Consider the following 15,561-nt stretch of genomic DNA (forward strand, 5'->3'; position numbering starts at 1 on the left):
TTGTAGAGGAATATACTATATAATTACATGACTGCAGCAGAAGAGTCTGGAGAAATTATGTGACAGACATTTTTGTCTTTCCTAGAATTAGAACACAAAATGCATATATATATATATATATATATATATATATATATATATATATATATATTATATGTATATATATATACACATACATACATACACACACACACACACGTAGAAGCCGCATCTAGATGATTGCAGGAACCCCAGAGACTCTTCATAGTAGATGCCACACAGTACAATTAATTTACACAATGCAATGTATTACACCATGTGCTGCAAGAAAACATTATAATATGACAGAAGCGCGTAAGTACACAGTCAGCGCCCAGTAATGACCTACAGTATTGCAAGGTTGTTTTTTTCTTGGAGAAGGATATTGAAATTCTGAAGTGGCGTATTTCACTAAATGCTGAGCTTTCCTGGAGAAGCAAGAAAAAACATGAATGGAGAGGCCAACTAATACACAAGGATAATGAAAATGAATTTCCTGTGGGGGTGGCAGGGAAATACTATGTCCATTATTGTGGCCGCGGCTGTCTCGGCTATAACATTACACTATAGGTACCAAGCAGTACACTGTCATCATAGGGTAAGACTGAGCACTCTCCCAGAGAAATCCAGTAGAAAAACAATAAAGATCAACAACATAAAGTCTGTATGATGTTTTATTGTGCCACATAATGTCCATAAATCACGCTGCTAAGTGAACCCTGTATATACAGTATATTTATCTTTAAATTAACTGTGTCTGGAGCCGAGGGTGCAAAGATGTCCAGCAGCAAGTACTTGCCCATTTGCCTCATTATAATTCAACCCCATAATCAAGTGTATCTGGATTTGTCAATACAGATTCCTTTTGTGAATATTTGTGAGGTTCACCCGGCTGATTCACACAAACCAAAACTGATACTATTATCTTCTGGGGTCTCCTCAGACCCCAGAATATAATTATAATAGGATCAGGGGGAGGTGAGAAAACAGAAGTGTCTCTCCCTCCCCTAGGATTCAGCATGGGTCCCTGTCCTCTTTGGGTCTCTCCTGAATGATGTCAGGGACCATGGGGGCCTACGGTAATGTGGGTTATGCCAGCATCATGATACTACGTGACTTCTGAGGTCCAATCACTAGCCTCAATGGTTCCTAATGTTATTCAGATTATTCAGGAGGCCTATAGAGGATGGTGGCCCACATTGAAGCCCAGGGTAGGAACATAACCTCTGAGTATAATAGTAGTTTGTGGGTGATGAACCCCAAAAATTTGTACCAAGAACAGTATTGGACATCTTATGTATGTGCTTTTACATTTTACTAGTGTATAGGCTGCGTTGGGAAGTTATACCGTCTGGAGGGGCCGCTATTGGATTGTTATATAGCCTGGAGGACCACTAAGACATTATTCTGTCACAGGGATTTTTGGCGTGAATAGGAGAGCCCATGGTACCTTTAATCCACCGCTGATGAGGTTAGAATGGATCACTGTTCTTCAGGCATATACTATTGGACATAACAAACCACCAGAGATGGAATCACCGCGTATATTTGTACAGTACTGTGCAAAAGCTTTAAGTAGGCTTAGAAAAAATGCTGCAAAGTAAGAAGATTTTAAAAGATTTATTAGTTAATAGTTTTGTCAATTAAGTGATTGAATAACAGAGAAATCTAAATCATATCAATATTTGGTGTGATCTAGGTCCTTTACCTTGGAAACAACATCAATTATTCCAGATTCACTTGAACACAGTTTAGGGGGAAACTTGGCAAGGGAAGGTTTTTTTCAAACATCCTGAAATATGTGAATGTAGGCTTGGTTAGATCCTTCTGTCTCTTCATCCCAGACTCGATGATGTTAAGATCTAGGGTCTATGGGGGGGGGGGGGGGGGCATATCATCAATTCTAGGACTCCTCCTCCACACCAAATACTGATGTGGTGCATTTTGTTAATTGACAAAAATAAACTAACATTTCTATTTCTGAAAGCTTTCTTACTCTGCAACATTTCCCGCACCTGCCTAAAACCTTTGCACAGTAATGTAATTGCACAACTTTTCAGGTTACATCACCTTTTATCTGGCTTAGAATATTGGACAAAGGGGTGGCATCAGCTTCTCCAAATGGAGCCTAGGACACATAGGAGCCATGGACGACAGAGCATGAGTAGTATAACATTAGCGACATTGATCGCCATGACGGCTGACAATCACTAATATGAAATTGCTGGATTACTTCTCCTTTTGCCACTGTTATATGGCTTTCTTTAGGGGCCTAATGGTCTACACATCTACACAATGGTCTACAATGGTCACTGAAGATCATGCATCTCCTAGGGGGGTGAAAAAGACATGAAGAGCCAACAGGAGTCAAAGTAGCAATTCACTTTCCTATTGTCCCTGCAAATTTGCTTTAGCAAGGTAACTCTTGCTGATATGACATTGGTGTCTATGGAGAGACAACCTTTAGAAACTACAGATAATATTGACCAACTTTCCCAGACCTGAGATATTTTGTGTAGTCCAGTCACATCCAAAGCTGCTTTAACATTTTAGCTGGTTTCTGCTTACAAACAGCCCTGCATCAACAGCTTGGCTGAGATCAAGGGTGTACATAGCACTGAGGAAGACTACAAGGGCTAAAGGTAGGCAGGACGCAGCAAAGGCTACAGTTACCGACCGAGGTGCAAAATGGCCATAATAAAACCTCCATTTTTCATGGCTGTCTTGTACTCAAGGGGCACCTGTCTTCAAGGATCCCCCATATATTTGAGTGTATGCAGGGTCCGTGAAAACAGACAAAAATAGGACATGACCAATATTGTGATGTTCCTTACAACTGAATCAAAATAATGGTCATGTGAATAGCCCCCATTCACTTGAATTGAATTTAATGCTGCCGTGCTACATGCATTAAAGAAATGGTGGTCATTATTATTGGTCATCATGTGACTATAGCGTTACCATCTCCCCTCCATTACAGGAACAATGGATTTTAGTAGAATCCATAATGTAAATCCCCGCTAACACTACATATCTAACAATGCAATACAGCAGAACAGGCTTTACAGACACAAGTAGGTTGTAGCAGGGAGGTGTAAGATAATAGCTAGGGTTTGCTGTTCAGATAGCGTACTTCTACTCTGCTTTTACATTTACCATTTAGATCTTAGTAAAGGTTCATGTTTTGAACCTGCTTTTCATCCATATATTGGATTTGTGGAGAAATCTCCCATAGTGCCTTGCAGCCATTAGTTCCATAATAGCTGCCTGCATGCCGCTGATGGATTCCATAGCTATGTGGTGACTGATCATTTACAGCTTGGCATATGCCAAGTCTGTGAATGCAGGAAAACATATTTTATAACAAATAATCTTCTTCCTTTAGCTTCTCAAAAATATTGGAAAATATTAATTTATGAAAGGCAGACCATTTACAAAATTACAGAAACACAGCATGAATCACGCCAGGCTGGCTCAGCGATGAATCACACAGCAGATGTGGGCAGCGCTGGGACCCAGGATCCATTAAAGGGGCCTTAATTACAGCTTGGAGATGAATAAAGTGACATTTGCGCAGGCAGGACCCAAGCGTTGCAGCAGCTTTGTGTGCAGTCGGGGGATTGGACACATGAAATGTCACAACATGTCGCTTCCTGGCCAAGCCAAATCCAAGCGCTGCTCCCCCCACATCCAATCCATGGATGAGAATGGGGACGGTATAATCGAATATAAGTCAGGAAAAGACTTACCATCTGCGATATATTTGCCCACTATTGTGGTAGCTCTATATTAATGTACCATTTAAAGAGTTAAATCTGTCACATATTTCTGCTTGCTGTCAGCCAATGGAAAAACCTGTGTGGATCTAATACTTCACACGACAGCGAGGGGCTGTTACAATGCTTACTAGTTTGCACAGTGTTATAAATATACAGCCTAGACCCCAAACTGGCAAGTTTTCTTGGACTGATGCATTGTAACAGACGATAAGAACAGGAGAGATATGTACTGCTAAGGCCTGGTTCACACCTGCATTTGGTATTCCGTTCGGGGAGTCCGCTTGGGGACCCCCCGAATGGAATACCGAACGCATTGACAAGCAGTGAGTTTATGAAAGCACACGGACCCCATACACTATAATGGGATCCGTGTGTTTTCCACGTGGTGTCCACACGAGTCATGCGGAGAGGAAAGTACTTCTCGAATATTATTACAGTCTATGGCGTCCGTGTGCTTTCATAAGCTCATCACTTGTCAATGCATTCTGTATTCTGATCGGGGGGGGGGGGGGGAGGGATTCCCCAAACAGAATACCAAACGCAGGTGTGAACCAGGCCTAATGTATTTGGTGCACAGATTGGCTAGACTGGAAATCTCTATGATGCCAGGTTCACACTAGCATTGTCTCTACATTGTTATGGTCCGTTGAGTTGGAGGATCCGAAAAAACAAAGAGCCGGACTGCTAAAATAGCAGTAACACACAGAGTCCGATGAACCCCATTGACTATAATGGGGTCTGTTAGATGTCCGCCATTTTAAAACTGGAACCAGCAGAGGGAGGACTTTTTCCTCTGACGATTTATAGGCGGAGAAGTGAATGGAACCTGAGCTAAACTCATGAGGAGTACGCCTAGTCTTATTAGTTTGTCATAAGGAATCTGGCAAGTAAGCGGTGTCATTCTTGCAAATATGATGGGAGATACAGTATATCAAGGAATTGCTTGTGTAGCTTTCCATATGCAAATGTATATATTCACATTATACTAAACTATACTAACTTTTTGTCACTGTGGCTAATTTTTATCTTGGACTCTCCAGCCATGATCCCCGGCACTCTAGACCTCTGCTGTCTGTCACATTGCCCTCTGGGACTCTGTCATCTGTACATGAGAGCAGTAGGATTGTCACACTAACCTTGAGAAATACTACAGACACCTGCCACATCCTGACATCTCAGCTTTGCATATCTATGCAGACCTTGGAGCCTGGAGACAACGATTATTTGGCTCTGATCTTGATAAATATTATTTCTGGCGGCAGCAGAATTTAATCAGACAAGTTGTGGCTTCTAAGGATGGAGTCGGATAGAAGATAAAATAAGCAGACGCTATCAGCCTCCCAGGTCTACGCCAGGGTTACCCCATATTCAGAGACGTACATATGTAGGGTGCCATAGGGAAACAAAGTAACTTTTTATAAAGTTGAGGAAGTTTTTCATTAATAAAATATTTACACCCTGCATCCGCCAGATGTTTTATCAATATGGTGCTCACTCCGAATACCAGGGGGCAGATTTATTACAACTGATCTATAGTATGCAACAGCTGTGTCAAACTGAAGCACGCCAAAATTATTAAGAGGTTTATATATCTTAATAATTTTGTTGCATCTCAGGTAAGTTGCTCACCAGAAATTGTAATCTATGCCAGCTTGGTGCTTATATAGATTTCAGCCATTATTTGCACCAGTGAATTTGTTAGGATTCTACTTTTACATACTATGAGATAGTCCGAAGTATAAAAAAAGGCCTAATTGAAAGAACGATAAAAAACAAGTTTATTAAAAATCAATCAAAATACTGGGGATGAGATAACATTGGACAAATTCACATAACTATTTAGGCTTCTGGGTGAGACTGCAGGGTATACTTCGGTTATTCTCAATACTTCGCCACCACATCACATAGGGCAGCCCAAATCCAGACTGATAAAGAGGAGAATATTGTACAGAAAAATGCAAAGATCAACCCTGTAATTATGCTATATCACTCATTAGCAGCATTTGTTTCCCTGCCATTGGCGATGTAGCAGATTACAGGGTCTCTTCACCCAATGTTCAATGCACCTTTGATGAAATTGTGGGGCTATTATACTCCACAGTGGAAACACATCTGTCAGGTGTGCGTACTATGTATAAGAGAGGCACGGATGCATCTTCAATACATGATTGTGCTTCTGGTGCACTTACAAGGTGTAAGGCCATCTCTCAATACAATAGTCGCATCCACATCAATATGGGCTGAGGCCTCACTACCATTATGCTTTGTGAGGTGGTGGCCATTGTTGGGCACCGCTGATCAGTTTGACTCACTCCGAAGCCTGAATATCTGTGACTTTGGTTTTAAGTGATCTCAGTTCTGCTAGTTTCATTATTAATACACTTGGTTTTTAGTGTTCATTTACTAAGGCAGTTTATTATTCTGTGAGCAAGCAGCGCTTTTCTCTCTGCATGTTTTGTGTGGAAATTCAGCGAAAACCACACAGACCCCATTACAGTCTATGGAGTGTGGGGCCCCTCTGAGCATATTATACTGTGTGGGGCTCACTGTGGAGCTTATATTGGGGGGGCACTGTTGGGAGTAGATTATATTGTGTGGGGCCCCCTCTTAAGCATATTATACTGTGTGGTGCTCACTGTGGAGCTTATATTGGGGGGGCGCTGTCAGGAGTAGAATATATTGTGTGGGGCCCCCTCTTAAGCATATTATACTGTGTGGGACCACTATCGAGCATTATATTGGTGGGCTCTGTGGGGAGCCTTTTATACTGTGTGGGGCCAGTAAGGGGTATCACACTTTGTGGGAACTCTGGAGAGCATATTATACTGTTTGGAGCATTATATAACAAGTAGGGCCACTGTGAGGGAGGGTTCAGAGGAGCATTTTATACTGTAGAGGGAGCTGTAAAGCATACCGGCCATAGAGCTATTGGGGCCTGTACATTACTATAGCGGATGACTACACTGGGGAAATACTCAGTAACATTGGACAGTCAGCACATATGTAAGATTTTAGTGACAGACCGTGATGTAGGGTATGAGCAGGCAGCTGTTGGGTGGGCCATAGGACCTTCAGTCCAACTCTGGGCCCCTAGGAACAATTCCAATTGTGGACCTTAAACATCCCAATCCAATACTGTAGGGTTCAGTTAAAAGAACTCTCTCACTCATAATGTAGCAGAACTCAACAGTTGCACTATGTGTATCTTTTCCATCAGCCCTGTCCTCCCCTCTGGCAGTTGTCAGTTTATTCATAAATTGCTAGTTGGAATAATGGGAAGAGCATAGTTCTACGCAAAGATGGTCCAGAATTATTATATTATGAGGACTACAGTTATTTACTAAACCAGACAGATGATACATAGGGAATTGTCATTTGAGTAATATTCTGAGGTTTTCTGTAAATCAGCAGCAGTTGTAATAACATCTCTTGTGCTCTTCTAAATACTGTATATAAAATGTTTCAAAGGTATGTGGAAAGTTATTGTGGCCTTGGCCCTTCCAGAGGTGACTTTCCCTCCGGGGACAGACTTCTGTATCTGTAGATAAAGCTCCGCTTCTGTTGTACCTGGAGAGAACAATTAACAGGAGACAAATCAATGACTTCCCAACCGATCAATGACGGGCAAGCTCACCAGGAAACGCAGCAGCAGGTTTTAAGGTGTGTGGTCTTCCTATATTCATCATATAATGATGTCACTTCTTATCTGTCACTATGAGGCCATTGCTTTACTATTAGAAATATTTATATTCCCCAATAATAAAATTGAAGCTGCCTCATATGTAAATTTTGCAGGGCTAAACAATGCATAGGCAATTCACATAATGCAGCATTTGAGAGACTTTAAATCCATGCTTATTTAAAAAAGATACCAAATCAAGGATCCATGGATAAGACCATGTAGCTTGTGCATCGCTGAGTTGGAGTTGGATCAGTTTCATATATAATTTGGTGAGCAGTGAAATTTCTTCACTTCTGTGTTCAGCCTGCATTCTTCTGAGCTACCTCCCAGATACAAGTCACCTTGTAGCTGTCCACTGGTGACAGTGCCGATTCTAGGTTATCTGCTGCCTGATAACCTAGAACGTTCCTGCAACTAGTAAAAAAATAACAGTCCTGCTGATAAGCTACAGAATTCGCAGCATGGGCCTTTCCACTGAGTAGCCCCATTCATTAGCCTCATATTGGACAATAGAGCCCCCAAAGGTAATAGGAGCACTATAACATATGTGGAAAGAATTTTACTTTGGGAGCACTGTACCCTAATTACGGCCGCGATCAGAGTCCAGCAGATTACAGCAGAGACCCAGTAGCTATGGCGGACACTCTGCAGCAGAGCTCCCACCATCTTTAAAGATTCGGTATCTGCCATACTAAAACTATGAAGGGGTTAATTCCCTATCTGAATAACCTGGTTAACAACTGATGTCATTGAGTTTGACCACAGGAGAGAAACAAATAACTTCTTCCTTAGGGCAGGTTCACACCTGCACCCGGGGTTCCGTCTTCTGCCCGAGAAACTGGACAGAAAATGGAAACCCGCCAGTCAGTTTTCAAACCTATTCACTTGAATGGGTTTGCAAAGTGACCGCCCTTGTGCGTCTTCTGCCTCTCCGCAGCGAAACTGATTTTTTTAACCAGACACAAAGTCGGACATGCAGGACTTTGTGTCCGGTTTAAAAAAATGGTTTCGCCGCTGAGAGGCACAAGACGATCATAGGCAGTCACTTTGCAAACCCATTCAAGGGGATGGGTTTAAAACTGACTGCCGGATTTCCATCTCCTGTCCAGTTTCTCGGGCAGAAGACGGAAACCCGCAAAGCGGAGATCGGGCGGAGGTGTGAACCCGCCCTTAGTACAACATCATTCTTCCTCAAAGGAGACAGCATACAATACAACTTCCAGAAAGCACTAGAACACTGACAGCGCGGTCTCCTGCATTAGGTAAAGTGACATGAGCATATCACACCACATACAGTTCAATGCAAGTCATATGCAACACATAGTAATACAAAATAGCAATAAACCTTCTATGTGCCATAACTGCATGCCAAGACAGAGATTTAATCATTTCTATGCAAGTCAAAAATTCAAGATGTGCATCTGCACCACCACCACATTACAGGTCGATCATGTCAAACACTTATTTTTGTCTGACTACAACATGAACACATCCAGTGCAACCAAATTATTTTTGGCAGACTAAATTCTCCGATTGTGAATAGACATTCTCAATATATTATACATAACATATAGGACCAGCTTGTTGATGGTTTCATTTCCTCACTCTTTCTAAGATCTTAGCTTGCTCTCAGAACTAAAGCCTCTTGCAATAGTTTGCTAGAATCATATCCCATCTAAACAATCCTCTGTGAGCTAAATATATCAGCAACACAACCCCCTTTATAATCCTGATAGTTTGTTACAATTTATGGGAGCCTGCACACAGAGTTTACTCTTGCTCATTCTGTGATACGCACGTATCACATTGAAAGCAATAGGTAAAAAAAAGCCTCCCACTGATTTCAATGGGGAGCGCGCGTGTGCCGGCACCCATTCAAGTCAATGGGATCTGTTTTTTATGCCGCTCACTCTGAACGAGTTTTACATTCACAATGAGCGAGCATAAACTCCGTGTGAAGGCTCCCTATCGGTGTGGGGAAAAAAAATCAACCTGAAGTCCAAATTGTTCAATACTGAATACAATTTGTAACAGTTATTTGGCCATTAAAAACCTAAAGCCTATGTAAGGCCGAGTTCACACCTGTATTGGATTCTCAGTTTGGAAACTCCTTAGCAGTGTCTGTTGGAAATCACCAGATAAAGTTTTGAAAAGCCTGAGTTTTTGTCTGTCAATTTCAGTTAAAAGGATAGACAACCTACAACCCCATTATAGTCAAAGAGGTCTCTTGGGCTCCATTGAAGTCAGTCATAGAATAGATCACATGGTGTCCATTTTTCCATTCTTTTGGTTTTCTGACAGACCAGAACAACTGCTGTGTTCAAAATGATTTAGACAGTGGATTAAGTAGATCACAAGATTGCAGAACTTTAAGGCACAATATGTTATCCTTTTGTAGGAATACTCTGAAACCTATCAGATGCAGGGGTGAACCATGGTTTTCTACCGCCTGAAGCGGACGTCAGAAAGCCCCCCCCCCCCGAGGAGGGTGGGGCTAGCGGAAGGGGGCGGGATCGAGCAGAAGGGGGCAGGGCCGAGCGGAGCTTTAGCAGGCAGAGAGCAGGCCCGGAGAGGACCTGCTCTCTGCCTGAGCGTGAGGGGCGGCCGCTGGAGCAGCGCTGCTCCTGTGGCCTCCCCAATCCACCGCTCAGTGACGGTGACCCTAAGCCAGTCCAGGACAGCTTGTCCTGGACTGGCTTAGGTCAGCAGAAATGCCGCCCTCCCCGTGGCCCTGGCACAGCGTGGCGTGAAGCGGTCGCTTCAGGTCGCCTCATGGGAGGTGCGGCACTGAGATGAGAAGGTGACAAGAGCAGCAGCAGAGGAGGGTTCTGACTTTGAAGGCACAGTGACTTGTCCATTAATAGACTTGGTGATGAATGATGTTAGTAACAATATGGCTATATGTAACAGAGACACTGTCATGATGCTAAATGAGTGGGGAACACAATGTAACAGATGTCGGAAAGGACATATTCAGGCTGAAAAAGTGGTATGGAAGATAGATGCCTTAGCCTCTCCTATGGTAAATAGTCTAAAACTACGCTTCATATTCAAGTTATATCTTCCCTTTATCTCAACCTTAGTGACATGGTACACAATACATAATAACAGGATAAGCTATAACACACAGCATACTCACTTTCTGTGATAGATAACAGATTTCAACTGAGTGCTGCGGCAGGCCACAGTCTTATACAAGGAACAGGCCCCTAAGAGCAGAATGCTCAACAGTTCTCCTTGAAATTCTTTGCAAATTTTATAGATGCTTGTGATATCAAAAAATATGTAAAATTCCAGACATGAAAGTTTGCTTACAGCTACCCAATTTGCTGTTCAGTTTGCAGATCCATACTCTTACAGATCAGCTAACAAAACATTTGGAACAGAGCCCCCACCTACCATGTACTCTTTGCACTGTTGTTTTTTTCAGCACCAGAGCACAGGTGTGACTGCTACCGATGCATGCCCTATGGCGAGGACCCTGGGTGTCAGTTATTTGCATTCAGTCCTTATAGGTTCTGGTAACTACTACCAATGCATACCCGATGGCCAGGACCCTGGGTGTCAGTTATTTGCATTCAGTCCTTATAGGTTCTGGTAACTACTACCAATGCATGCCCGATGGCCAGGACCCTGGGTGTCAGTTATTTGCATTCAGTCCTCATAGGTTCTGGTGACTGCTACCAATGCATGCCCGATGGCGAGGACCCTGGGTGTCAGTTATTTGTATTCAGTCCTCATAGGTTCTGGTGACTACTACCAATGCATGCCCTATGACCAGGACCCTGGGTGTCAGTTATTTGCATTCAGTCCTCATAGGTTGTGGTGACTGCTACCAATGCATGCCCGATGGCGAGGACCCTGGTTGTCAGTTATTTGCACTCAGTCCTCATAGGTTGTGGTGACTGCTACCAATGCATGCCCGATGGCCAGGACCCTGGGTGTCAGTTATTTGCATTCAGTCCTCATAGGTTGTGGTGACTGCTACCAATGCATGCCCTATGGCGAGGACCCTGGGTGTCAGTTATTTGCATTCAGTCCTCATAGGTTGTGGTGACTGCTACCAATGCATGCCCGATGGCGAGGACCCTGGGTGTCAGTTATTTGCACTCAGTCCTCATAGGTTGTGGTGACTGCTACCAATGCATGCCCGATGGCCAGGACACTGGGTGTCAGTTATTTGCATTCAGTCCTCATAGGTTCTGGTGACTGCTACCAATGCATGCCCGATGGCGAGGACCCTGGGTGTCAGTTATTTGCATTCAGTCCTCATAGGTTGTGGTGACTGCTACCAATGCATGCCCGATGGCGAGGACCCTGGGTGTCAGTTATTTGCACTCAGTCCTCATAGGTTCTGGTGACTGCTACCAATGCATGCCCGATGGCGAGGACCCTGGGTGTCAGTTATTTGCATTCAGTCTTCATAGGTTGTGGTGACTGCTACCAATGCATGCCCGATGGCGAGGACCCTGGGTGTCAGTTATTTGCATTCAGTCCTCATAGGTTCTGGTGACTGCTACCAATGCATGCCCGATGGCGAGGACCCTGGGTGTCAGTTATTTGCATTCAGTCTTCATAGGTTCTGGTGACTGCTACCAATGCATGCCCTATGGCCAGGACCCTGGGTGTCAGTTATTTGCATTCAGTCCTCATAGGTTCTGGTGACTACTACCAATGCATGCCCTATGGCCAGGACCCTGGGTGTCAGTTATTTGCATTCAGTCCTCATAGGTTGTGGTGACTGCTACCAATGCATGCCCGATGGCGAGGACCCTGGGTGTCAGTTATTTGCACTCAGTCCTCATAGGTTGTGGTGACTGCTACCAATGCATGCCCTATGGCCAGGACCCTGGGTGTCAGTTATTTGTATTCAGTCCTCATAGGTTCTGGTGACTACTACCAATGCATGCCCTATGGCCAGGACCCTGGGTGTCAGTTATTTGCATTCAGTCTTCATAGGTTCTGGTGACTGCTACCAATGCATGCCCGATGGCGAGGACCCTGGGTGTCAGTTATTTGCATTCAGTCTTCATAGGTTCTGGGCCAGTATTAGTGTCCTTTTATATGTTAGATTTTATACAGCTAAGAAAACTAAGGGACAATCTTCTAGTGCTGCTCTCATCCACCAATACCAGAAATCATCTACAAATATCCAAATAATAGTTATTTGTATTCCATAATGCAAATAATTATTTTATTATTCTAATAAACATAATATATTTCCAGCTTATTCCTGGTTTGTTTGGATGACAGCAGCAATAGAAGATTGCCCCTTCTTTTTCTATTAGTTTCTATATTATTTCCATGATGGGCAGGGCCTTTTGACTGGCAATCTAGCTTGCAGCTCTTCTATAACTTCCACATTTGTGGATCGTTGCGAGGCTGACCTATTCACCTTTTGTGTTCATCTATTACTTGTACCAATCTGTTGTGCTCACATACTGCAGCCAGATGAGTTCTTTTCTGTCTTTCTTATCCAATTCTTTTACATTGGGCCCAAGATAGTCAGATAGGGCGCCGCCACCACAATATTCTTTTCTATAGCACTTCCATGCTGCTATATGGAACACTAATAACATAGTGAACATACCTAAAATGCCCTCTTGTTGCCAGGAAATCCAAATTCCAATGTGTATGTGAATTAGCAGGATACACTTTGGGCAAGGCTACAACTGCTGGAGCGCCTGATGGTTTCACCTGCTTTCATCACACATTGGGACCTGTAATCTTAACCCCTTCCATCACCGCCATTTCTTGATTTTCGTTTTTTGACACCTTGCCCTCCGAGAGCCATTATTATTTTTCCTGTCACAGAGCCTATGAGCATTTCATTTCTGTGGGACAATTGTACTTCGCATTGGTACCATGTAATATTCCATATTACCACCACTGCCTCGACTGTATAATAACATTATTATAAATAATAATTAAACACCCAACTATTGCCAGATATGGGGAAAGGGTTGATTTTAGGGTATGTTCACATGGGGAATTTGCCTCAAGAATCTACCCCCCAATGTTTTCTATAAGAGGCAGAGATCGCAGCAGGATGTGGAAAAAATAAGCGTCCTGCTCTCTCTTGCCCCTCCTTGAGGCTACCTGCCTATTCATCTGGGCCTAATCAGTAGCAGAAACGCACGACAGAATGCTGATGCCCTACATTGGTATCCTGTGAGTATATACAGTGCGGTGTGTACATACCCTTAGAGGGTGGTGCTGGGTTGCTGCAGGCGCAGCCACATCCTGTGCTAAATTTGCATCCAAATGTGCTAAATCCAAATTGTGGTGCATATGCAGATTTATGGTAAACTAGCACAAAGATTATATATGTGTGTTGACTGTGCCCTCCATAGACCCATTCATTCTTTTAGTAAAGCCTATTTTCATTGCACATTGGTACCTGTGAACCTGTTAGGGCTCACTCACACGGAGTTAACGTGAGCGTATTTTAGCATAATACACATGTATAGAATACACGTGTAAAAATAACTCTCATTGACTTTAATTAAATCTTTTACATGTGTAAAATAAATGCGCCAAAAAAATGTGATGCGTTTTTTGACACATTTTTTACACATGTAAAAGATTTAATTGAAGTCAATGGGAGTGTTATTTTTACGTGTGTATTCTATACATGTGTATTATGCTAAAATAAGCTGGCGTTAACTCCGTTTGCACGAGCCCTTAGGGGGCGGTGCTGGGTTTAAAGTACATGCGAAAATGGATTCTTTGGCAGGTGCAGCCACATCCTATGTGCAGTGAAAAACTCACTTGCATACACATTAATGTTAATTCACACAGCCTGTGGTAAAATGTCACATACATGATATCCATGTGCCGCCTAGGAATAGGACCTGAACTGTGTTTAGCCCCCAGGCTCCCGGCCGCCTACACAAACTCGTGATCAGACATGGGCTAGTCATTAAAAATTCATCTAGCACACTGACAAAGCAGACATTTGTGTGCATAGAGCATAAAAGTTGATTTTTGTCAATAGCATATAAGATATAAGGTATGTTCACTATGCCACTAACAGCTCTTACACCGGCATATATGTGGTTTAGAAGAGTTTTTATGGTGGTAGACTCCCTTTAAGCCAACATAACTTTGCTAATGACAGGATCAGTCCCCCTAATGTAATATTAAAGCTTCACATCAAGGTAGCTTGCATGTATATTTGGGCACATTACACACCCACGTCCTATGGGATCAATTTGTCATTTCCATTTCATTGCCCTTTAAATTCTCCTGTACAGTCCTAAATGTGTTCTGTGTCCTCTCCCCCACGGATCATTCTCTGTCCTTTCACCGTTTACATTGGGATGATAGATGCGGCTGCTCTCGCCGTCTGACACCTGAGCGCTTCAAATTAATTTTAAATCACTTTGTAAACACGATTAGTGGAGAATTGCCGGGGATTTTCTGGTAAAGATGCTTTAATTGAACAGACGTGAGGCTACATTTATACTCTGTATCAAAGTGGCAAGAGTTCTTAAAGAGAAGATACATAGAGTTCTGACATGGCCTATACCACTGGCACTGTGTGATATAAAGAGAACACAATAGCCAAAAAAAAATGTACAATCCCTCGGAAACATCTCTACCTGTTGCATTGTTATTACACACAACTTCCCATAAACTTTTCCAGCCATGTTTTTATGCAACCAATAATGTATGCTTCTCCTTACCATCCCCTTGCTTGACCCTGTCTTTGTACAACAGCCAACCTCAAAGCAAATACTTCCTTTGGTTACATTAGATACATTTTGTTTCCAAGTATGTACCAGCTAGAATCTTGATTAAACGTTGTACATATAATAGAAGCAGGCCATAATGTTTTTACACAAACTGTGAGTAGGGGCCCAATGTTGAGTGGCTTTAACTATTTCTTCTATAGGTCATGTGTACAGGAGATGTTGACTCAATGATAGTAGTGGGAAAGGCAGCAATCACACTGGCCCTCAGATGGTGATATGAAGGGCAAACATACGGGAAACAAGTCTCAATTTCAAATATTAAAATGGGTCTCTATTTCTGGTGCTTGCCAAAATCACCACTCTCCAAACCATCTAAGACAAAAAG

Source organism: Leptodactylus fuscus, chromosome 7 (genome assembly GCF_031893055.1).
Source record: "Leptodactylus fuscus isolate aLepFus1 chromosome 7, aLepFus1.hap2, whole genome shotgun sequence".
Classification (NCBI taxonomy): domain Eukaryota; kingdom Metazoa; phylum Chordata; class Amphibia; order Anura; family Leptodactylidae; genus Leptodactylus; species Leptodactylus fuscus.